The following is a 23,821-nucleotide window of genomic DNA, read 5'->3' as shown; positions in this document are numbered from 1 at the left end:
AATGGAGGCTGGGTTGAGAGTGTGGCATCGGGCCACCCACAGAGCAGGTGCCTATCAGCTAGGGGCAGAGTCTTCTGGTTTGTTTTGTTTTGTTTTTTGATATGGATCCTCGCTCTGTCGCCCAGGCTGGAATGCAATGGCGAGATCTCAGCTCACTGCAGCCTCCACTTCCCAGGTTCAAGCAATCCTCCTGCCTCAACCTCCTGAGTAGCAGGGATTACAGGGCCCCACCACCACGCCTGGCTAATTTTTTGTATTTTTAGTAGAGATAGGATTTCACTATGTTGGCCAGGCTGGTTTCAAACTCCTGACCTCATGATCCACTCATCTCAGTCTCCCAAACTGCTGGGATCACAGGCATGAGCCACTGTACCAGGCCTGGGGCGTCTTTTATAAGGGAACTAATGCCATTTGTGAGGACACCCTAATGACCTAACCCCCTTTCAAAGAGCCCACCTCCTAACACCATGACCTGGGGGTTAATTGCAACATGTGAATTTGTGTGGGACACAGACTTCAGACCCTAGCAGGGGTTGGCCTTAAACGGCCTGCCTGGGAAGGGGGAGATGGGCTCTGCCACAGCTGGAAGACATGCAACAAGGGACAGAGGCCGATGGTGGCTGCCCCAGCTGGTGCTTCTCAATGTCGTGAGCCAGCTCCTGACCTGAAGGGCGGGGGCTGTGTGGTTCCTGGGGGGTCTGAGGAAAGAAGGGCGGGTGGTCAAGAGCAGGCAGGACTGGGTTTGCTGTGGAAAGTGCTAGACTGGCCAGGGAGTGGCGTGTGGTGACTGAGCCGTGCACCATGAACTAGAAGGAACAGCGGCCCCCAAGGGTGACTTTCTTCTTCAGGGAGCAGAAAGTTCCTCCAAGGCCGGGGTGTCCCCAGCTACTGGGCCTCACGAGGTGGGTGAGTGCACAAGTCACGTGGGCGAGATGACATGCTCACCGCTGGGAGTGCCATCCAGTTACCGTGAGTGCATCTGCGTAAATCTGTCTCCCTGTTCAACTTCCGCTGCCTTTCCTCTGGGGGAAGACAGGCCCAACCCCAAACAGGGACCTGAAGAACCCATGCCCCATCCCTGCCTCCCTCAGCCCTTTTCGGCAGTAGGGGTGGGAGGGGAGGGGGTGTGGGGGGAAGATAAGTGAGTTTTTTTACTTTAAGTCCAAAGACAGAAGGTACAATACTGTTCATTGTCCAAAACAATACCAATCATTTTCTGTTTTTAAAAAATTTTCATTTACAAAATTAGCTGGGTTGGGTTGGGTGCGGTGGCTCACGCCTATAATCCTAGCACTTTGAGAGGCCAACATGGGTGGATCCCCTGAGGTCAAGAGTTCAAGATCAGCCTGGCCAACAGGGTGAAACCCTGTCTCTACTAAAAACACAAAAAAATTAACTGGGTGTGGTGGCACATGCCTGTAATCCCAGCTACTTGGGGGGGTGAACCAGAATTGCTTGAAGCCAGGAGAATTGCTTGAACCCAGGAGGCGGAGGTTGCAGTGAGCCAAGATTGTGCCACTGCACTCCAGCCTGGGTGACTAAGCAAGACTCAAAAAAAAAAAAAAAAAAAAAAAAAAATTTGCTGGGCATGGTAGTGTGCACCGGTAATCTCAGCTACTTGGGAGGCTGAAGTGGGAGGATCTTCTGAGCACAAAAGATCAAGGCTGCAGTGAGTCATGATCATGCCATTTGCACTCCAGCCTGGGTGACAGAGCAAGACCCCATCTTAAAAAAAAATTAGCACTGCATTCCAGCTTGGGCAACACAGAGAGACCCCATCTTTAAAAAAAAAAAAAAAAAATTCTTTTTTTTCCGAGAGTCTTGCTCTGCTGCCCAGGCTAGAGTGCAGTGGCACAATCTCAGCTGACTGCAACCTCCACCTCCCGTGTTCAAGCAATTCTCCTGCCTCAGCCTCCTGAGTAGCTGGGATTACAGGCACTGGCCACCATGCTTGGCTAATTTTTATATTTTTAGTAGAGACGGGGTTTCATCATGTTGGCCAGGATGATCTCGAACCCCTGACCTCATAATCCGATCACATCGGCCTCCAGAAGTGCTGGGATTATAGGCATGAATCACCATACCCAGCCAAAAACTTCTTTAAAGCAGGTTTTTATTTTTGTTTTTGTTTTAGAGACAGCGTCTCACTCTGTCACCCAGGCTGCAGTGCAGTGGGTGCAATCAGGGCTCACTGCAGCCTCGACCTCCAGGGCTCAAGCCATCCTCCCACCTCAGCCTCCTGAGCAGCTGAGGCTACAGGCATACACCACGATGCCTGGACTTACATAGTTTTTGCAGTAGCATTCCTGGGGATTTTGTATGATTACAAAGGCAATATGTATAAGATGACAGCAAGAGTGAAAAAAGAAAAAAGGTGGCCAGGCGGGGTGGCTCACGCCTGTAATCCCAGCACTTAGGGAAGCCGAGGTGGGCAGATCACAAGGTCAGGAGTTCCAGACCAGCCTGACCAACATGGTGAAACCTCGTCTCTACTAAAAATACAAAAATTAGCCGGGCGTGGTGGTGCGCTCCTGCAATTCCAGCTACTCTGGGGACTGAGGCAGGCAAATTGCTTAAAAACCCAGGGGGCCGAGATTGTGGTGAGCCGAGATCGCACCACTGCACTCCACTCCAGCCTGGGTGACAGAGCAAGACTCTATCTCACAAAAAAAAAAAAAAAAAAAAAAAAAAAATTGCAGGAAATTTGGGGGGGAATGGAAAGCACAAAGGGCAGTGTCCAGAAAGCAGCTGGAGACTCCAGTCTGAAACAGGACAGAAGTCAGGGCTGTGACAATAAAAGTCACCTGTGATCCCTCCAACCCAGACAGTCACTGTCAGTGTTTTGCTGTAAATATGCGCTGTGGTTTTCCTGTGCACGCGTACATTTTACACGGCGCATTATACATGACGCATTTTACACACGCGCATTATACACGTTACATTTTCTGTTCCGCCAGGATCTTAGCATGCATACTGGTTTTAGCGAAGAAGCCTCCAGCAGTTTTGCAAGTGAGTGTGTTTCATTCAGTTCAGGTCATATGGGGATGATAGTAGCAGTTGACTCAGTGGCAGCGCATGTGCGTCTGACAAGTTCCCAAGGCTTTCTGGCTGGTCCCCAGTTTGTGTGAAATGAGCCAGGAAAGAAAGCCATCATCTCTCCCGGCGACTGCAAAGCCTCCTCCCAGTCTTCGGCCTCCGCTCTGCCCTCCCACGTTGCGGTCTCCACTCTGGGCCCAATAAATGCTTTTATCGTGTGAATCAGATCACATGGACTCCTCCCTGTCCCATCAAAACCCTGCCCTAGCTTCTGGAAGTCACAGCCAAACAGAAAGCAGTCTTGGCCTGGCTTGCCCGCCAGCCTGATTTGGCTCGGGCCGTCTTTCCAGGCTGCCTTCTCCTGCTTTCATCTTTTTTTTTTTTTTTTTTTTTTTTTTTGAGATGGAGTCTCACTCTGTCGCCCAGGCTGGAGTGCAGTAGCACAATCTCGGCTCACTACAACCTCTGCCTCCTGAGTTCAAGCGATTCTCCTGCCTCAGCCTCCTGAGTAGCTGGGACAACAGGTCGAGGCACCACACCTGGCTAATTTTTGTATTTTTAGTAGAGACGGGGTTTCGCAATGTTGGCCAGGCTGGTCTTAAACTCCTGACCTCTGGTGATTCAGCCACCTCGGCCTCCCAAAGTGCTGGGATTACAGGCCTGAGCCACTGTTCCGGTCTAATGCAGTCTCTCTTAAAAGCAAAATTAGTCAGCACAGTGGCTCACACGCATAGCCCCAGCTACTTGGGAGGCCAAGGTGGGAGGATCACTTGAACCAGAAGTTTGAGACCAACCTGGGCAACATACCAAGACCCTCTCTCAAAAACAAAAATATATATATATACCCCCCCAACAAAATCCATGATGAAGAAAATGCCAAATTTTGTAATAGAGTCAGGATCCCTTTTCCCAGTCCCTCTATCCCCACTATCTGGCCCTCCTGCCCACAACCCACACTTGGAAACACGGCTGAGTGAGTTCGAAGAACGGGGAGGAAACAGCATAAGTCAGGTGGAGGCAAAGAGCAAGAGGCAAGTGGGGGGGCTCTCAGGGACCGCTCGATGAGACCTCCTGCCTGAGGGGCCAGGCTGGGGTCCCGAGGAGCCCCCTTCCCCTGCCTGGCTAGAAGGTCCTGGAAGCAGTAAAGGAAGAGGAGAGCTGGAGGTCCCATGACAGGGCAGGGACTTGGGGGTTCTGCCTCTAGGAGAGCGGAGAGTGCAGGCCAGAAAAGCCCTTTAGAGAAAGAAAGGCCGAGGTGGGTGGATCACCAGAGGTCAGGAGTTCAAGACCAGCATGGCCAACATGGTGAAACCCGTCTCTACTAAAAACACAAAAATTAGCCTGGTGTGGTGGCTCACCCTGTAGTACCAGCTACTTGGGAGTCTGAGGCAGGAGATTCGCTTGAACTCGCAAGGCAGAGGTTGCAGTGAGCCGAGATCATGCCACTGTACTCCAGCCTGGGCGACAGAGCAAGACTCAGCCTGGAAAGATGGCCTGAGCCAAATCAGGCCAGCTGGTAAGCGAGGCCAGGACTCTGCTTTCTGTTTGGTTGTGACTTCAGGAAGCTAGAGCAGGGTTTTGATGGGACAGGGAGGAGTCCACCCGATCTGATTCACAGGATAAAAGCATTTCTTGGGCCCTGAGTGGAGACTACAGAATGGGAGGGCAGAACAGAGACTGAAGACTGGGAGGAGTCATTGCAGTCGCCGGGAGAGATGATGCCTTTAACCAAACGAACAAGCAAAATCCAGCAGAAGTCCAATATCTCAGGGTGCTGGAGGCCACAGATCTGAAGTCACGGTGGTGGGCAGGGCTTCGCTCCCGCCGAAGCCTCTGGGAAGGATAGGTCCTCACCTCTGCCAGCCTTTGGTGACCCCAAGCGTTCCTCGGCCCAGGCCAGCGTCACTCCAGCCTCTGCTCTGCGGTCACCTGGCCTTCTGTCTATGTTGCTTTTTGTCTCAAGTCTCTCTCTGTGTTTCTCTTCTCCTACGTGTCACTGGGTTTAGGGCTCACCCTAAATCTGGGATGATTTTATCTCAAGATGCTCAGCTTAATCTCATCTGCAACGACTCTTCCAAAAAGGTCACGAGCACAGGTTCCTGGGACTCATATCTCTGGGGACCACCATTTAGCCCTCCTTTACCCTCGCAGACTGGGAGGAAGGAGCCAGGGAAGAGGCAGGGATTTGTCGCCCAGAACCTTCTGGGAGCTGGGCCCTGCTCATCTGGGTGCCAGAGCAAACGGGTCAGAAGTTCCACGCCAGCCTGGCCAATATGGTGAAACCCTGTCTCTACTAAAAATACAAAAATTAGCCACATATGGCGGCACGTACCTGTAGTCCCAGTTATTGGGGAGGCTGAGGCAGGAGAATCACTTGTACTCAGGAGGCAGAGGTTGCAGTGAGCCGAGATAACGCCACTGCACTCTAGCCAGGCAACAGAGCCAAACTCTGTCTCAAAAAAAAAAAAAAAAAAAAAAAAAAAAAAAAAAAAAAGTGATCAAGAAGCAGAGAGGAGACAGCAGGGCAGGAAGCCATTGCCCTGGCCCGAGCTCCCCTCAGCCTCCCCGGTGGTCTTCAAGGTCACCCCCTGCAGTCCAGGCTCCAGCCCGCAAAGCTCTCTCCAGGCAAATCGACCTTCTCAGCCCCTGCTCAAACCTTGTGATGGCCCCACCCCAACAGCAGCTGATGGGGGAAGATGATGAGGGCGGTGAAGACAGCTGGGATCTGAGGCTGGAAGAGCACAGGGGTGTGATTGAGGGGGACCAGTGTCCAGAGACTTCTGTTCCCAGCTTCTTACCCTGGAGGTGACATCTGGGCCGAGGGAGACAGGGAAGGCTCAGGCTTGGGAGGTGAGATGGGACCCAGCCTCTGCCTCCCCTACCCTCTGGGGCCCTTGGGAGAGAAGAACTCCTTGGAAGGGCCTCTTCTATTTTTCCTTGGTGATGGTGGGGCCAGCAAAGCAGTGTCTGAGGCTGCCTGGTTTTAGACTGGCCCCAAGAGACCCAGACGGGCTCCAATCTCCCTGCATCTGCTGTGCAACGGCGAGCTAGCCTCTCACCCTCTCTGTGAAGCCTTGGTTCCCTGGTGGCTTTGGGTTACCTGTTGCTCCTTCTGCTGAACCCACTGCTCTCACCCACGACTCCTTGGGAGCAGAAAGCCCAGTGGTGGCCGGCACCCCCACCCAGGCTGTTGCCCAGACTGGTCTTGAGCTCCTGGGTTCAAGTAATCCTCCTGCCTCAGCTTTCTGAGTAGCTGGAATGACAGACAACGTCATTTATATTAAAATACAAATTTTACTTATTAGCATGAATTTTACTGTTCATCTTTGTATTGTCGGTTTTTACACACACATACAAGAGCACTGAACTCATACGCAGAATCAGCAAAACGACACAACTGGTATTTCGCAGCTCATATATGCAGCCGTGGTGTGTGCTGTTACCACAGCGGTGGAAACTGCACAAAACCAGCCCACTTGGTTTTATTTCACTTTTTTTTTTTTTTTCCTTTTTTGGAGACAGAGGTTTTACTCTTTTTGCCCAGGCTGGAGTGCATGGCGGGAGCTCAGCTCACTGCAACCTCCACCTCCTGGGTTCAAGCAATTCTCCTGCCTCAGCCTCCAGAGTAGCTGGGATCACAGGTGCCCGCCACTACACCCAGCTAATTTTTGTATTTTAGAAGGGTTGGTGGGGGAGCGGTTTCGCCATGTAGGCCAACCTGGTCTTGAACTCCTGACCTCAGGTGATCTGCCTGCCTTAGCTTCTCAAAGTGCTGGGATTCCAGGAATGAGCCACCAGGTCCGGCCTCTATTTCACTTCTTGATTCTCCCGGCACTCCAGGGAAGCCAGTGGCTTCCTGAACTCACTTACCTGTATTCATGTTGAATCTTGCCAGACTCCCACACAGCATGGGTCCGCCAGACCGCCGTGCTGTGGGCATGGAGGACGTCGCATGTGAGTCCAGCAGATGTCGGACGTGGATACGGTGCATGCTCCATTGTCCAGCTGGACTTCACCATAAGACACAATTTCAAAGACAAAATGATGAAGAATTCTGACATGGTGACAGCAGAGCATTAAACCAAGCAAGAACCTTCTGAGCCCAGAGTCCTGTGCTACCGTCCAGCTGGCACTCCTGTGTAGTGTCCCTGTCTCTGGACAACTGCCAGTCGGGAAAGAAAGCCTCAGTCCGACAGCCAGCGGGACACTGAATCCTGGCACCACGGGAGTGAGCTTGGAAGTGGATTGTCCCCCAGTCAAGCCTTGAGATGACCGCAGGCTCAGCGGACACCTCATTGACAACCTATGAGAAACCTGAGCCCAAGGACCCAACTAAGCCACACCCAGATGCCTGGACCCACGGGAACTGTGAGATAAGAAATGTGTGCTATTTCAAGCAGCTAAGTTTTGGGATAATTTGTTCTGCAGCCAGAAATACCTAATACAGCTGGCATTCTTCTGTCAAGTGGAGCATTTCTTCCTCAACCAGGACCATTCAGTTGCTTTGAAATATACTTTCTCCTGGAAAGGCAAGACAGATGCTTGATTCCTTTTGCCTCTTTGGGTCTGATAATTTTTTTTTTTTTTTTAAGGTAAGAACTGTCTTGGGCTAGAATGCAGTGGCACAATCATGGCTCACTGCCATGGTTTTAATTTTTATCAAAAATTTTAAAAAATTGTAATAAAATTATAATAAAATTTTATTTTATTAAACCCTCCTGGGTTCAAGTGATTCTCCTGCCTCAGCCTCCTAAGTAGCTGGAATTACAGGCACCCACCACCATGCCTGGCTAATTTTTTTGTGTTTTTAGTAGAGACAGGGTTTCACCATGTTGGCCAGGCTGGTCTCGAACTCCTGAGCTCAGGTGATTGCCCATCTCAGCCTCCCAAAGTGCTGGGATTACAGGCATGAGCCACCATGCCCAACTTTATTTTGGAATCTTTATTTTTATTTAAGATAAAAATGGGCTAGAATCCAGTGGTACAATCATGGCTCAAACACCTGGGCTCAAGAGATCCTCCTGCCTCAGCCTCCTGAGTAGCTAGGACAACGGAGACATGCCAACATCTTCAGCTTATCTATTTATTTTTTAGAAATCAAGTCTTACTGTGTTGCTCAGGCTGGTCTCAAACTCCTGAGCCCAAGTGATCCTCTCACCTCAGCCTCCCTAAGTGCTGGCATTACTTGCTACCGTGCTTGGCCAAGACTTTGGTTGAATAAGTGCTTCAGTGGGGTTCCAAAAGTTTCTGTGGATTTCTCCAGTTTGAGTGTCTCAGGAACATATGAATTTTTATAAATCTCACGTGTCTCAGTCACCTGCAATCATTTTTCTTTTTGATGTTCAAATTGTTACAATTTGCCTGGTGGGAGTCCCTTCCAGCTGACTCCTGTATCCTTTTGACATGGCCCCATTCATCTTTGAAAGCTTCGCTGCTTTCTGCTGCAAACAAGATGGACCAGGCTTCCCATGCACTTGCCCAGCCCCGGCCCTGGAGCCAGCCACTTCCCCAGGCAGCCACTTCCCAGGGTTCCTTGAGTGACACCTGCCATTGAGACACGGAGACCTGGATGCTAGCGATCGTCACAGATTTAATTTACATCTCCCCAATTACTGGTGAGGCTGGATAGCTTCTATATTCATTGACCATTTTCACATATTCCTCTGTGAATTGTCTGTTCTTATCCTTTCCACCAAATTTCTATTAGATTATTTTGTGGCCAGGCGCGGTGGCTCAAGCCTGTAATCCCAGCACTTTGGGAGGCCGAGGCGGGTGGATCACGAGGTCGAGAGATCGAGACCATCCTGGTCAACATGGTGAAACCCCGTCTCTACTAAAAATACAAAAAAAATTAGCTGGGCATGGTGGCGCGTGCCTGTAATCCCAGCTACTCAGGAGGCTGAGGCAGGAGAATTGCCTGAGCCCAGGAGGCGGAGGTTGCGGTGAGCCGAGATCGCGCCATTGCACTCCAGCCTGGGTAACAAGAGCGAAACTCTGTCTCAAAAAAAAAAAAAAAAAAAAAAAAAGATTATTTTGTAATTTTACTTTTTTGAGATGGAGTTTTGTTCTTGTTGCCCAGGCGAAGTGAACTTCCACCTCCTGGGTTCAAGCAGTTCTCCTGCCACAGCCCCCCAAGTACCTGGGATTATAGGCGCCCACCACCAAGCCCGGCTAATTTTCTTTTTATTTTTAGTAGAGACAGGATTTCACCATGTTGGCCAGGCTGTTGGCCATGCCTGACCTCAGGTGATCCACTCGCCTCGGCCTCCCAAGGTGCTGGGATTACAAGTGTGAGCCACTGCATCCGGCCTTATTTTGTAATTTTTATTTTTATTTTACTTTATTTTTTGAGACAGAGTCTTGCTTAGTAGCCCAGGCTGGAACGCGGTGGCTCCATCTCAGCTCACTGCCACCTCCCCATTCCTAATCCTCCCTCCCTGCATCCGCCCTCTCCCTGGTCCCTTTATTCCGGCCTCAGGGCTGATGGCTCCAGGGCTCTGTCCTCACCCCTCTTCTCTTCCCACACTCTTTTCTCAGTGAGCTCATCCAATCCCACATTTAAATCCCAGCCCTGACGTCTCTGTCCTGATTCAGGCTGGAGTGTCCCGTTGCTTCCTGGACTCCTCACGCTTCGTGTGGACAAAGCGAACTCCTGCCAAAGCCTCCTGTCCCCTGGCTATTTCCCCTTGAAAATGGCGACTCTGTTTGCCAAGTTAAACAGGCCAGAAGCCCTGGAGTCCTCCCCAGCTGTCCTCTCTTTCACCCCTCACATCCCATCCGTGAGTAAATCGTGTTAAACTGGGCATGGTGGCTCGCACTTGTATTCCCAGCTACTTGAGACGTGGAGGCGGGAGAATTGTTAAGTCCAGGAGTTCGAGGCCAACCTGGGCAACATAGTGAGACCCCTGTCTCTATTATTTGTTTAAAAAGAGACTAAATCAGGTCATGTTTCTCCTCTCAAACCTCTCCATGGGAGGAGAGGGAGGCTGTGCACATGGGCGTGGATACCACATAGGCGGGGGCTTATTCAGAAGGGACGTCGAGGAAGGTTCTGGGAAAGAGGGCACGGTGCGCCTCAAGGCTCTGTAAGGAAGGGAGACCATGTCAGTGGGTGGAGATCATGTCAGCGGGTGGAGGCCCTGGGGTCGAGTGAGCAGAGGCCAGGAGCTAGAGAAAGCTAAATCTGGATGGAGAACATGCCAGGGAAGGCAGGGAAGTGTGTTGGTGCCAGATCTCGGGGCCCTTGATGGCTGAGGCGCTGGGACTCTCTTTGGGAGGTGACCTGGGGCCATTGGAGATCCTGGAACAGGAGTAGTGACAGCTGCAGAGCTGGCAGCCCATGCAAGATGGACCGGGGAAGGCAGGGAGGCCACCCCAGGCTTAGGCCTGAAGCAACCAGGACAGCAGAGAGAACAGATGGGGACGGGCAGATGGGCAGGCAGGACTGCAGCTGGTTGCTGTGGGGTAGGGGCAGAGGGGACCTATGATCAAGAGTTAAAACTGCCAGGTGCAGTGGCTCATGCCTGTAATCCCAACATTTTGGGAGACCAAGGTGGGTGAATCACCTGAGATAGGGAGTTCAAGACCAGCCTGACCAACACGGAGAAACCCCATCTCTACTAAAAATACAAAATTAGCCAGGTGTGGTGTCACATACTTGTAATCCCAGCTACTAGGGAGGCTGAGGCAGGAGAATTGCTTGAACCCGGGAGGCAGAGGTTGCGGTGAGCCAAGACTGCACCACTGCACTCCAGCCTGGGCAACAAGAGTGAAACTCACCTGCCACAAGATTGTGACCACTTCTGCCTCCTCCCCAACACCCAGGACTGCCAGGCACCCTGGCTTTTCCCTTGGGTGGCAGGCAGTTCCCAGGGTGCCTAGGGTCTGGCAGCCCGTGAGCACCTGGAGAGAGATGGTTACTCGTGGGTGCCCTCCCTGGCATGATGTCCTAAAGGCAGGCAGGGTGGCAAGGAGAGGCGTTACAGAGGCTTTGGCATCTTGCTAACCACTGACGAATCCTGTTAAGAACGAGCCCATGCCCCTCTGCCCTTAACCTTCAGGCTGGACTGCCAGGGTATCAGGTAAGAAAGCAGATTGGGGAACACGAGGGACTGCAGCTTCCCCGGGTTCTTCTGACCAGGTGAGTTCCTTGGCGCGGTACCTCATCTCACCACCAGATGGCGGTCCCGCATCAGCAATCTCTGCGGCCAGGCCGGCAAGATCCAGTGGTTCCTCTGGGGCTCCCATTTGGGCCAACTACCCCATGACTCTCCCCGCTGGAGGCCGGGGAGGTGGGTAAGGGGAGGAAATCCAGGGCATATATGGAGAGGAAGTCTGGGGGCTAAATTCCGAAGAGATGGGATGCCCTCTCAGCTCTCCCCCTACTCTGCTCCCCCAGCCACTCCCCTGCTCCCTCTCACCTGGCCTCCCCACCTTCGCCCAAACCCATCTGCCCTAAGCACAGCCAGAATGACCCTTCTGAAAGATGGGAATGGTCTGCCGGGATGGCTGGAAAGAGTGTGGACTTGGGGCCAGCACTCAGCCCTGCTCTCGCTCACCAGCTCTGCTGTCCTGGGCACAGTCCTACAGTTCTCTGAACCTTGACAAGGAAGTCACCATCCTCTCATTCAACAGAACTTCACTGTTTATTTTTTTTAAGATGGAGTCTCACTCTGTTGCCCAGGCTGGAGTGCAGTGGCACGATCTCAGCTCTCCACAGACTCCAACTTCCAGGTTCAAGCGATTCTCCTGCCTCAGCCTCCCAAGTAGCTGGGATTAGAGGCATGCACCGCCACACCCAACCAATTTTTGTATTTTTAGTAGAGATGGGGGTTCCACCATGTTGTCCAGGCTGGTCTTAAACTCCCGACTTCAAGTGATCCACCCCCTCTTGGCCGCCCAAAGTGCTAAGATTACAGGCGTGAGCCACCACACCCAGCCCATTCACATTCTAAAAATGAAGAAAGCTAACCAAGAGACCCCTAATATTTTACTCCCATGAACAAATACCAGGGCGTCCTTCAAAGGTGTGTTTGGGAGCTTTTCTGAGTTCGCTAACTCAGGCTTCAAGGCCCTCTGCCCTTTGCTTCCGAGGATCACAAAGTGAATCTGAGGGGGCCACAGTTCCCAATATGGGTCCCTCTCTGGGGCACATTCTCCTGCCTTCCTCTAAGGCGGTACTTGCTGAGGTCCAAAGCTTCTCAATGTCAGAGTCTGAGTCTCTGGTCTGAATTCCATAGCAGCTTCAGTGTTCTCAGCTGTAAAGCCTGACCTGCCTATCTGCAGAATCGTTGTTAAGATTTAAACATAAAATAGGCTGGGTCAGTGGCTCATGCCTGTAAACCCAGCACTGTTGGAGGCCGAGGCGGGAAGATCACTTGAGTTCAGGATTTCAAGGCCAGCCTGGGCAACATAGTGAGACCTCCATCTCTACAAGAAATAAAACAAAATTAGCTGGGTGTGGTGGCACACACCTGTAGTCCCAGCTACTGAGGAGGCTGAGGTGGGAGGATCACTTGAGCTCAGGAGGTCGAGGCTACAGGGATCCCCCTGTACCACTGCCCTCCAGCCTGGGTGACAGGATGACACCCTCTCTCAAAAGAAGAATAATAAATAAAATAGTGTCGGACGGGCGTGGTGGCTCATGCCTGTAATCCAAGCACATTGGAGGCCAAGACAGGCGGATCAACTGAGGTCGGGAGTTCAAGACCAGCCTGACCAACATGGTGAAACCCCCATCTTAAAAATAAATAAATAAATAAATGAAATAGTGTCTGTGAAAGCATGTTTTAAAGAAGGCTACACAAGCAGAAAATATTAGGGTGCAATTTCCTAGTTGAAAAACACCTTGGCCGAGCACATTGGCTCATGCCTATAATCCCAGCACTTAGTGAGGCCGAGGCAGGTGGATCACCTGAGGTCACGAGTTTGAGACCAGCCTGGCCAACATGGTAAAACCCTGTCTCTACTGAAAGTACAAAAACCAGTGGGGCATGGTGGTGGGCGCCTGTAATCCCAGCTACTCAAGAGGCTGAGGCAGGAGCATCACTTGAACCCGGGAGGTGGAGGTTGCAGTGAGCCAATATTGGGCTATTGCACTCCAGCCTAGGGGACAAGATCGAGACTGCATCTCAAAAAAAAAAAAAGAGAGAAAGAAAGAAAATTGGCTCAAAATAAACCAAAAAAAGAAAGAAAAAGAAAAAAGAAAAATGCCTCATGGCTCCCTCTTGCTTACAGAATAAAGTAAAACCCTCATCCCACACACAGCAGCCTCCAGCCTGAGGTCCCCCCACGCCTCCCCAGCTTCTCCTGTCCTCCTCCTCACACAGCCCGTGATGTGGTCAAGTGACAGCACCAAAAGCTTCCACACCACAGCCAGAGGTTCCTGGCTGGGTCTTCGTCCTTGTTCTTCCCACCAGAAAGCCCTTTCCTCATCCCAGTCTGTCATGATCTTCCCTACACCTGTGGGTCTCTAAAACACCAAGGCCGGGCTCGGTGGCTCACACCTGTAATCCCAGCCTAGCACTTTGGGAAGCATGGTGGGCGGATCATGAGGTCAGGAGTTTGAGACCAGCCTGGCCAACATGGTGAAACCTCATCTCTACTGAAACGACAATAATTAGCCGGGTGTGGTGGTGGGCATCTGTAATCCCAGCTACTGGGGAGGAAGAAGAAAAAAAAAGCCTAGACAGGTTTTTCTTTTTCTTTTTTCTTTTTTTCTTTTTTTTTTGAGATGAAATCTCATTCTTGTCCCCCAGCCGGGAGTGCAATGGTGCGATCTCGGCTTAGTGCAACCTCTGCCTCCCAGATTCAAGTGATTCTCCTGCCTCAGCCTCCCAAGTAGCTGGGATTACAGGCATGTGCCACCATACCCGGCTAATTTTGTGTTTTTAGTAGAGAGGGAGTTGCTTCATGTTGGTCAGGCTGGTCTGGAACTTCTGACCTCAGGTGATCTGCTGGCCTAGACCTCCAAAAGTGTTGGGATTATAGGGGCAAGCCACTGCGCCTGGCCAACAGTGTTTTTCTTTAAGTTATAAAAGTAATATATGCAAAGTGTAATCCCAGCACTTTGGGAGGCCAAAGTAGGATCACTTGAGTCCAGGAGTTCAAGGCCAACATGGGCAACATAGTGAGACACCCCCCCCCCCACCATCTCTACAAAAAAAAATTTTTTTTTAATCAGCCAGGAACGATGGCAAGCACTTGTAGTCCCAGCTATTCAGGAGGCTGAAGTGGGAGGATTACTTGAGCCCCAGAGGTCGAGGCTACAGTGACTGTACTCCAGCCTGGGTGACAGCAAAACTCTGTTTCAAAAAAGCAAGCAAACAAACAAAGAAACACAAAGAGTTTAGACAGTGTGTCTGTTTAAGTTATAAAAGTAATATATGTACATGATATAAAATGACAAGCAAATTCCCGTCTTCCCCTAACCCCTGCAGGGTCACTCCACAAATAACCTTCCAGAAAGATTTTGTGGATCTACCAACATACATATGTCTGTTCTATTCAAATTTAGGTAAACGGGATTATACTTAAAATGCAACATGCTTTTTTTAAACTTATAAAAGTTGGAGATAATTCCTCATCGGTACATGGATAGCTGCCTAGTTGCTTTTAACAGCTGCATGACATTAACCCAAATTATACCCCCTGCCCAGTTAACGCTCTTCCCTCTCTGGCCTGACAGGTGTGCGTTGTTGCTGCAGCCAAGGCTGAGCTCAGCATCCCTGCACCTATGTGGCCGGGCAGCACGCCATGCTTGCATGGGACAAATTCCTGACACCGGCTTAAACACCACCATGAATCCCACCCCTCTTGGGGACTCCAACAGAGCTTCCAGTAGAGCTCCAGGGGAGAGGACCCAGCTGGGGCGTTTCTAGCCGAGTTTGTTAGACTCTAAGGTCAGATCGTGAGTTGAAACCTCAGCCGCTGCCCTCACATCACCCTCTGCCTCCGTTTTCTCACCGCTGAAATGGGGATCATAATGGTAGCCACTTCTTAGAACCGTACCACGGGTTAAATAGACAAAAGCACTTTGGAGAGGCTAGCTGCTCTCACCCTTCGGGTGACAGTACTGAGTCCCCATGTCACCTCCCCTGTAGAGTGCTGGCACTTTGTGGGCAGACCCTGGTTTTGTTCGTCTCTGCACATAACCCTGGAATATGCTGGTTGCACAATAAATGTGGTCCCTTACATTTGTGATTAGGAGCACACCCCAGCTGTGGCCCATGCCCCCTACTTCCAGCCTGTGCCCTCCTGGTCGCCCCAGAGCTGGGGAGGAGAGATGCATCTCTAAGAATAATCCCCAGCAGCCAGGCGCTCCCCACTGCCACCCAGGTCAGCGATAAACACCAGAGTGCTGGGCTGGGGGGCAGGGTGGCTCAGGAGCTCTCTAAGGGCCAGAGATTTTGGCTCTGCCCTGACACCCCCACCCCCACCCCTCCAAGCCTGAGTCTCTTCAAACTCTGCTCCTCCTGGTCTGGCCAGGCCTCCTGAGGCAGGACCGGCGAGATGATAAGCGCTGGGGCTGAGGACGGGGCATCCAGACCTTGGAGTTCGGTCCTAGCTGCCCTGGCCAAGGTTTTGTTTGTCTCAAGTCCCAAGAAGGAGGCCGAGTCAGGCCCTTGGAGTCCAAGGAAGAGAGAAGGATCCAACCTGGGCAGAGAGACCCAAGCAGAGGGGCCAGGTGTCCCCATGTCCCCAATCTCCAGTCTGGCTCTGGCCTGCATGGCAGCTGGAAGGGCCAGAGCTGGGTGGGTCCTGTCAATGCTCCCGGGGGTGAGGGTGGGGGAAGGAGTCACGAATGTTGGCCTTAGCTACAAGGCAAATGCAGATAGGACCTCCACGGGGTGCCTGTTCCCAGCCCAAGGGCACAGCAGAGCTAGCGGCGAGACCTCGGGGTCCAGGCCCAGCTTTCCGGGTAGAGTGCGACGAGACACTGAAAGGGTCGAGGGAACAGGCCCACTTGGCCTGAGGATGAAGGCGCCGGAGGAAGGGGATGGGAGACTGGGCGCTGTTTCTTGTTACACTTGTTATGAGGAGCAACCCCCAGCTGTGGCCCACTGCCCCCACTTCCAGCCTGTGCCCTCCGTGAGGCCCCAGAGCTGGGGAGAAGAGACGCGTCTGGATTGGAGACTGCAGTGCAGACCTAGATGACGTGCTCGGTCCGGGGTGGAGGGAAGACGCCAAGAGGGAAATTCCCGGGTGGCGCCCAGAAGAGGCCAGCTCGGGCGAAAACAGGCATCTGCCCAGGCGATGACCCAGCCGGGTGGCCGGCGGGGGCGGGAACGCAGGAAGCAGGCGGAGCCCGAGCCCGCGTCCGGGCCCCGCCCCGCCGGCCGCGCGCAGGTAGGGAAGAGGCGGAGCGCCGCCGCCCCGCCCCAGGAGCCGCCGCCCGGCCGCTGGCAGGCGCCGCTCGGAGCCGCGTCCCGGGGACTTGGGGCCGCAGGGAGGTGAGCGCGGGGCGACGAGCGGGCAGGGCGCACGGCCACCCAGCCGCAGGCGCCGGACAGGTCCCGAGGCTGGGCCCCAGCCTGCCCTGGAGCGGCGGTGCGCGGCCAGGGAGGGTGCCCAGTGCCCGGTGCCCGCCCTGCGGAGCGCCCGGGTCCCACGTGGGCTCGGCCGGAGGCCCGGGCTGTCTGGGACGGCGCCGGCGGGGCCGGTGGTCCCGGTCTGCCGGCCCCTGGGCTCGGCTCTGACAGGACGCCTAAGGGGTCCCTGGGCAACGGGGCGCCAGGTGTGAGGGCAAGACGACTGGGCAGAAGTTTAAACCTCCGGAGGAAGGGGGGGGACTGCGCAGGGCAGGACCGGGTAGTCCCGCCTGCGCCCCAGAAGCGCCTGCAGCTCAGACTCTCCTCTCCCCTCCGCTTTCCCCCGGGTGAGCACCCGGCGGCCCCGGGCCGAAGTTTGTCGATTGAGCCCAGCCAAGATGAAAACAGGTGCGGGGGTGCGGATGGGGGAGCCGGACTCACCCAGGAGCCCTGACTTCTGGATGGGGGGCTGGGGAACGTTGGCCCCGGGCTTGCCTTTTACCTGTTTGGCCCCTCGGATGTTCCCGCAGAGCACGGGGTTAGAGACGGATGAGTCCCCTCGGGTACAGACCCCGCCCCATTTCCACCCCAGGGCGCAGAGGGAGCCCCGGTTTCAGCCCCTGCCCCACTCCATGAAAGACTAACGAGGGGGCTCTAGGGTTAGGGCTGCTGAGAGGGTGGCAGCGGGTATCTGAGGAGCAGGAGGCTGGGGGAGCTGACCCTACTTGGGGAGAGGCTGCTGTTGCCTGGGCAGCTGGCGTCAGGCCCCCAGTGTGTGCCATTTGCTGGTAAAATAAGGATACTAGCGTCTGTCTTATTCGACCGTCATTGTTTGTAGGGCAGGGCGTGGAAAGGGGGGCGTGTTAGAACCGTGTTTCTCAACAGGGGGCGACTTTGCCTGCCATGGGATATGTGGCAATGCTGGAGTCATTTTGGGTGTCACACATTTGGGAGGGGAAGTGAGTGTTGTTGTTACTGGCAGGTCGTGGGTGGAGGCAGGGATGGCACCAGACATCCTTCAGTGCCCAGGGCAGCCCCCACCACGGGGAATTATCCAGCCCGGGGCGCTGTGCTGTGCTGAGGCGGAGAACCCCTGCGCGGCACCTGGGCACCTGCTCGGTCAGGTGCCTTCTCAGTGGTTCTCCCTCAGTGAAACTACCTGTTTCCCCAGCGGTTAGGGGAGGGACTTGGAAGAAACCTAAATGAGATGAGAAGGCGGCATGAGGGCAGTTAAATTCACCTCGAGAGAGTCCTGTGGTGCCAAGAGCCACCGCCTTCCCCATCTCCACTGGCCCTGCAGGAAGCTGGTCGGGATGCTGTCGGTGGGGGGAGGGTTGGGAGCAGGGGCCCTCTCGCAGCCCGGGTCTGGAGTGCTTAACCCCAGGGCAGTCTCCCAGGTAGGCTGGGCCAAGGCGGTCCTTGAGCTCAAATATCCCTGCGCTGGGAGGGCGGGCAGAGGGTGAACTCTGTTCCCATAGATTTTTCCAAAGCTGGATTGCCGAGGCTGGCATGGGTGCCTGATACCATGTGACCTGCTGGAATTTTCCCTTCTGAACCCACACCTAACTCCTCGGATTATTTACACCTTTTGAAAGTGACATCCAAGGAGCACCAGAGCTCCTAATTCCTGGGGGCTTCCCTGGCTCCTTTCTCCTGCAATAAAGAGGGCATCCTGGGTTAGTCGACAAGCCCTGGAGTGGGTCCAGCTGCTGGTGGGGCGGGGGCACCCCTGCCCGTGGCATTAGCCGAGCAGAGGTGAGAGATGGGAAGCATCAAAGCCCAATCCAGGTAGCCTCTGGTAGGGATGACTCGGAATTGTTTGCATTGGGCTGAAGGAAGTCACTTCCAGTCTTCCGGCAACGAGGAGGGGAGGCTGGCATGGTGGGAGAGGATCGGATGAAGCAGCCACGTGTGTGCCCAGGAGCCGGGCCGCCTCGCTGCCCTCCCTCCCTGTTTCCTTGCAGTAGCCACTGCCGCCATCCCGTTCACTTCCGGACCCGGCCTCTGCCTGGTGGAGGGTTCGAGTTTGGGTTCTTTGGTGTTGCTGGGTTGCGTTTTGATTTGTTTTTCCTGGTCTCTCAACTGTAAAAGCCCAAAGTGAAACTCCCACCTTTTCATTTGCACAAAAAACAGTAACAGTAGCCCCGCTGCTGTGAGCCTCTCGAGGCACAGGGCTGAGCACCCAGACTGGTACGAAGCTGTTCAGGAAGTCAGCAGTGGAGTTCAAGTGTGAACCCGGCTGCCCACCCTCAGGCCCAGTCCACAGACAAACCCCCAGTGACTCCTACCTGTCTGTACCTGGTGTAAACACACACACACAGACACACACTCACTCCCTCTCCACCCCAGGAGGGGGCCTTTTGTTCCTTGAAGGAGAGGAATAAATCACACAAATGCTCTGGGTGACGCACTTGGGGCCCGAGTCATGCTCTGGCGTCACTACTGTTTCTCCTGTGGCCTCAGCTCTGGATACTGTGGTGGCCTCTCCACCAGGGTTTCTGTCCCCCTTGCTGTGTAAACTGTCCCAGACAAGGTGACAGATGACAACAGAAGTCCAGGAGCTGTCCACACCTGCCTGCGAGTGTCGGAGTGGCCTGGCTGAGCCGCCTGGTGTTACCCTTTGGGCCTGGTCCCCACCTGCCGCTGGCACAGCACGGGGGAGACGTGTACCCTCCTGGCACACCCCTCAGATCCCTGTGCCTCGCGCTTTGGAGCAGGCCTCGGCGCTGCCCCTGCCGCCCCAGGGGGTTTCCAGAGTGAGCTCACGCATCTGACCGGCTGCACTGGCTGTCAGTTTCCTATCCAGCTGAGCCAGGCTGGGGGAGGAGTGGTGGGGACATCTGCCCTGCCCAAGTGCAGGCTGACCTCGGCATTGTGGCGGCTGGGCAGGGACAGCGCTCAGGGCATGGGTGGCTTCACAGGGAAACCAAGCCTGCCTGGAAAGTCGTTTTGCCTCCCTAGGAGACCTGGATAGGTGTAAAGGAAAGCTCATCTTCAGGGACGTACAAAGCACCAGTGTGTCCACAGTCCCTACTTCAGTAAATGGATCCGGGCACCAAGCTGGGAGTAGTTTGTGGTCCAAATGCCGCTGGAAGGCAGTTCCAGCCCCGGTGCCCAGCTTCTCCAGGAAAGTGGTTTCAGCCAAGTGGGCAGTGCAGGAGGTGGGCCAATCAGAGACACTGTGTGGACTGCGAGGGTCACCTTGTGACCAGCAGAAAGGATGCAGAGGGATTCCAAACTTCGGGAGCTGGGCCAGCGTCCAGGGGCACAGTTGTCTGTGTGTGTGCTCAGTAGGATGGGGTCACTTAAACAGCCCGTGCCTCAGTTTCCCCAGCTGCACAGTGGGGTCACTAACAGTAGTCTACCTGGAGGGTTGTGTGAGGTGAGGACTCCAGTGGCGATTTGTGTGCAGCCTTCAGTGCAGTGCCCGGCCATGGCAGGAGCAGTGAGGGGAGCCGTCATGATAATGGTATTAGGTGGCTTCAGGTAGGGGCGTGGCTGCTAGTCCATGGCACAGACGTGGGAGATGGCTGAGGCCCTGCCTCGCGGGCTGTCAAGGACTAGACAGGAGCACACATAGGAGCAGTAGCACTGCTGCTATTACTGTTATTTTGTAGGAGTGGCTGTGTCTGGGGTAGGGGGACCTCAGTGCCTTGGTGGCCAAGGGAAATGAGGGTGGCTTTCTATCTGGGCATGAACTGCTGACCTCTGCTGGGGGTTTCCTGGCCTGCCAGTATGTCTGTCACTGACGCTGGAGTGGAGGACAGGTCACGGAGTTGGTGCCCCTCAGCCGTACCTTCCTGGTGGAGGTTCCTGAGGCTGGGAACCAGGCACGCTGTCTGAGTCTCGGTTTCCTCCTCTGCCTCCCCATGTGGCCCCAGCCCTGTGCCAGCAGGTGCTGCGGGGATGGCTTTTTTGCCCCTGGTCTCTGGCAAGAAACCCTTTTCCCTCTCCCAGTGGATCTCGCCAGGTTGTCAGCTCCATGTAGCCATAAGCAGATCTGGAAGAGGAGGGTTGGGATCTGCTGTGGGGTTTGGAGTGGGAACAGGAGTTCGAACCTGGGCCTAAGCCCCTTCGGACCTTGCCAGCCTGTGAGGAGGATGACAGCTACCTCTCGCCCTCAGCCTCAACTAAATGAGATCATGTTTGTGGAAGTCCTTTGCCAAGCCGGGCAGTGCTGCCCAGGGAATTAGGTGTGGTCCCTTCATGAATCAAAGGACTTCGCACGTGGGACTCACTCCAGCATCGAAGCCACTCAGAGTCCTCACCGTTCTTTTGCCCCTGCCTCTCACCAGTGCCAGGCTGGCAGGAGGCTGCAGTGTGGGGGTTAAGACCACGGGACCCTGGCTGGGGCTGTAGCACCACCACTCCCTAACTGTGGGACGTTGGACAGGTGACTTCATCTCTCTGAGCCTCAGTTTCTCCACCTGTCGAATAGAGATCTGTCTCCTGTGAGGCTCATGGCTCAGAGACTGAGTGATGGTGGCAGAGCTCAGCCAGGAATAAAAGACGCTTCCACCTGAGCGCCGGGTGTGTGCCAGGCACTGCGCATCCATATCTGCGGTGGTCCTCCCTGGCTCACTCCACGGTGGGGCATCACCCCGTCTCAGCAGAGGAGGCAGGCTCCGCAGCACCCACTTGCCCAAAGTCTCACAGCTGGTAGGTGGCCACTGCGGGTTTGAGTCCCATCCTGTCTCTGGCCCCTTATCCCTCCTCATTCTTCAGCAAGAGAATGCACCACGCTGCCCCAAAGCAAGGTACAGGGCATGAGTAGGTGGCTTTGCAGGCCTGCTTGGGACAAGCAACTTGGCGGGCTGGTAGCCAAGTGTCCTGAAGCCCTGGCAGCCACTGGGGCTAGGACCAGCCTCTTCCCTGGGAAGCAGGGAGCCGCAGGGCAAGGTTCTGGGAAATCAGGTTTATTAGTGTCTTAATGACTGTTTACAAGCTCAGAAGTGTCTACCTGGCATTTTCCCTCCCTGCTGAGGGGCTCCACTTAGCCAGGGGCAGAACTGGGCCTCCAGAAGCTTCCTGAGTGTGTGGAGGTGAGCGCCCAGGACCTCTATCAGCTCCCTGGGGTCTGCATGCTCACGCCCAGCCAGCCCAGACCTATTTCTGGCTGGGTGACACTGGGCAAGGTGCTTACCTCTCTGTGTAATAGGTGAGATCTTGTACGTCAGCTGAACTGCTCCTGGGGTGAGCCCTCGTTCAAAGTGCCAAAGTCACCTAGATCTTAGCCTCTAGGAGGGTACTAGCGTATTATGCATATACAAACTCAGACTCAGAGATGTTAAGTGGCTTGCCCAAGATCACACAGCAGTTAGGGATGAGCCTATGACCCTGTCTTCTGCTGTCAGGCAGGATTTTACCTGTCTGGAGGCTGGTGGTCAGGTGGGCTCCGACTTTGGAAGTGCAGGACAGAGCCCTGTCTGTGTACATGGGGCGATCGTGAGTGGAAATGGCCTGGCCACACCTTAGTGTCAAGGAGCCTCCAACGGGAGTGAGACGGGCCTCGCACTCACCCCAGGCTGCATCCCGTCCTGCCCCAACCACTGGGCATGAGCTGGACCGCCACCGCTTCCAAGGGCCCGTGAAACCCTGGCTGCCAGGACACAGAGAGGCGGACTTTCAGGAATGTTTGCAGCAAAGGGCATTTCCCACCAAGCCTGTGTTGCTGTTGCACCATGTGTGAACGCCCCACCCCGGGAACCCTCCAGTGTCCCGGTGTCTGACCCCAAGTGGACAGGGCCTTTTGGGCCCCAGGGGCCACTTCTGACTCCTCCCCTTCACATCGATGCTGAAGGAGCAGGAGAACTGGGGTCTGGCTGCGGCGCATGCCCCTTCCCTTGATTGCCCCAAACCCTTCAGGCCAGCCCCAGGCTGGAGAGCTGCTTCGTCTTCCCTGGGGTGTGGAAGGCACCTGCATCCCTGCCCATCTGCTGCCACTTGCCTGCCTCCACCAGCAGCTTTGTTTTGTTGTATTTTTTTGAGATGGAGTCGCACTCTGTCACCCAGGCTGGAGTACAGTTGTACGATCCCAGCTCACTGCAACTTCTGCCTCCAGGGTTCAAGCGATTCTCCTGTCTCAGTCTCCCCATGGCATTACAGGTGCCCCCCATCACACCTGGCTAATTTTTGTATTTTTAGTAGAGATGGGGTTTCACCACATTGACCAGGCTGGTCTCGAACTCTTGGCCTCAGGTGATCCACCCACCTTAGCCTCCCAAAGTGCTGGGATTACAGGCGTGAGCCACCACACCCAGCCTCCACCAGCAGCTTTTGAAGTCCAGAAATTTCCAGGGGAGGACACTGTGGTGGGTAGGACCCAGCACTTCGTCCAGCTCAAGAGACCTGGCTGCACTGCCACTTCCTTTGGTGCCCGCCCCTGTGTCTTGCCAGCAGCTGCTGCACCTTGGGCTTCGGGGGTGTAGGGCTTGGGCACCCCCAACCCAGCCTACTTCCTGGACTGGAAACCCTAGCAGAGGAGGGGGCATTTGTGTATCTGCCATCCCTGCTGGCAGCTGGTCCTGAGAAAGCCCAGATGGTTGGTGCAGAGGGGGCGTCAGGGGCTGCATCACCCTAAGAACCTGACATGTTCCCCACCCCCACAACACACACACGCAGGTTCACACCCTCACACGCTGATCTTGGTGGCTCCCTGGAGCCCAGCGGCGGCTTCCCGTGTCTGTGGTTGGCTTCCGACGCCCCAGCCACTCTAACTGGGTTAAGGGGAGCCCAGAGCCTGGGATCTGATGAGAGGAGGCACAGGGCCTCAGATAAGAGGAGGTTTGGGGCTTTGGGGAAAAGCCCAAAGAAGTCGGGATGGTCAAGCTCCCGAGCCTGCCCCTGGGGTCTTGAGCTTCTGAACTGAGTTTGGGGCCAGCCCTGGAGGGGCGAGGAGGAGAAAGAAATGGCTCCCTGGGCAAGGGCCCACGGTCCGTGGGATGTCTGGGACGTGTGGGAACCCACAGGCCGTTTTGTTTCTCTCCGTCAGTGGCTGCGGGCTGAAGCGTGTGCCAGCGGAGTGGGTTGAGATCGTGTCTGCGCCCACTTGCCACCAGCTCCGGCCTCTGGGGAGGTGGTGCTGAGAGGGAGGGAGAGAGGCTTCTGCTTGGCTTTTGGAGACTGATAGCTGGGTGTCCCACCCTCGGAGTGCCCAACCCCCCTCCCCTCTGCTAACTCTGCTGATGGAGCTCACACTGCCACCGGCTCCTGCCCCTGCCACCCCTGCCCTCCTATTTTGCCTCTTCTGACCCTCC

The 23,821-nt window shown here is 54.7% G+C and overlaps 1 protein-coding gene across 3 annotated transcripts in view; it reads left to right on the top strand.

Moving 5' to 3' along the window:
• Positions 1-16,390: 16,390 nt before the first annotated feature.
• RHBDF2 (rhomboid 5 homolog 2) overlaps positions 16,391-23,821 on the top strand; it is a 29,768-nt gene continuing 22,337 nt past the window's right edge. For all 3 annotated transcript variants that reach the window (XM_039476568.2, XM_074388997.1, XM_039476569.2), the window contains exon 1: positions 16,391-16,487. The gene's annotated coding sequence lies outside the window, so the exon portion shown is untranslated. The remainder of the gene's footprint in view (positions 16,488-23,821) is intronic.

Source organism: Saimiri boliviensis, chromosome 17 (genome assembly GCF_048565385.1).
Source record: "Saimiri boliviensis isolate mSaiBol1 chromosome 17, mSaiBol1.pri, whole genome shotgun sequence".
NCBI lineage: Eukaryota > Metazoa > Chordata > Mammalia > Primates > Cebidae > Saimiri > Saimiri boliviensis.
The sequence above is the reverse complement of the archived record's forward strand: the minus strand, read 5'-3'. Positions and strand labels throughout refer to the sequence as shown.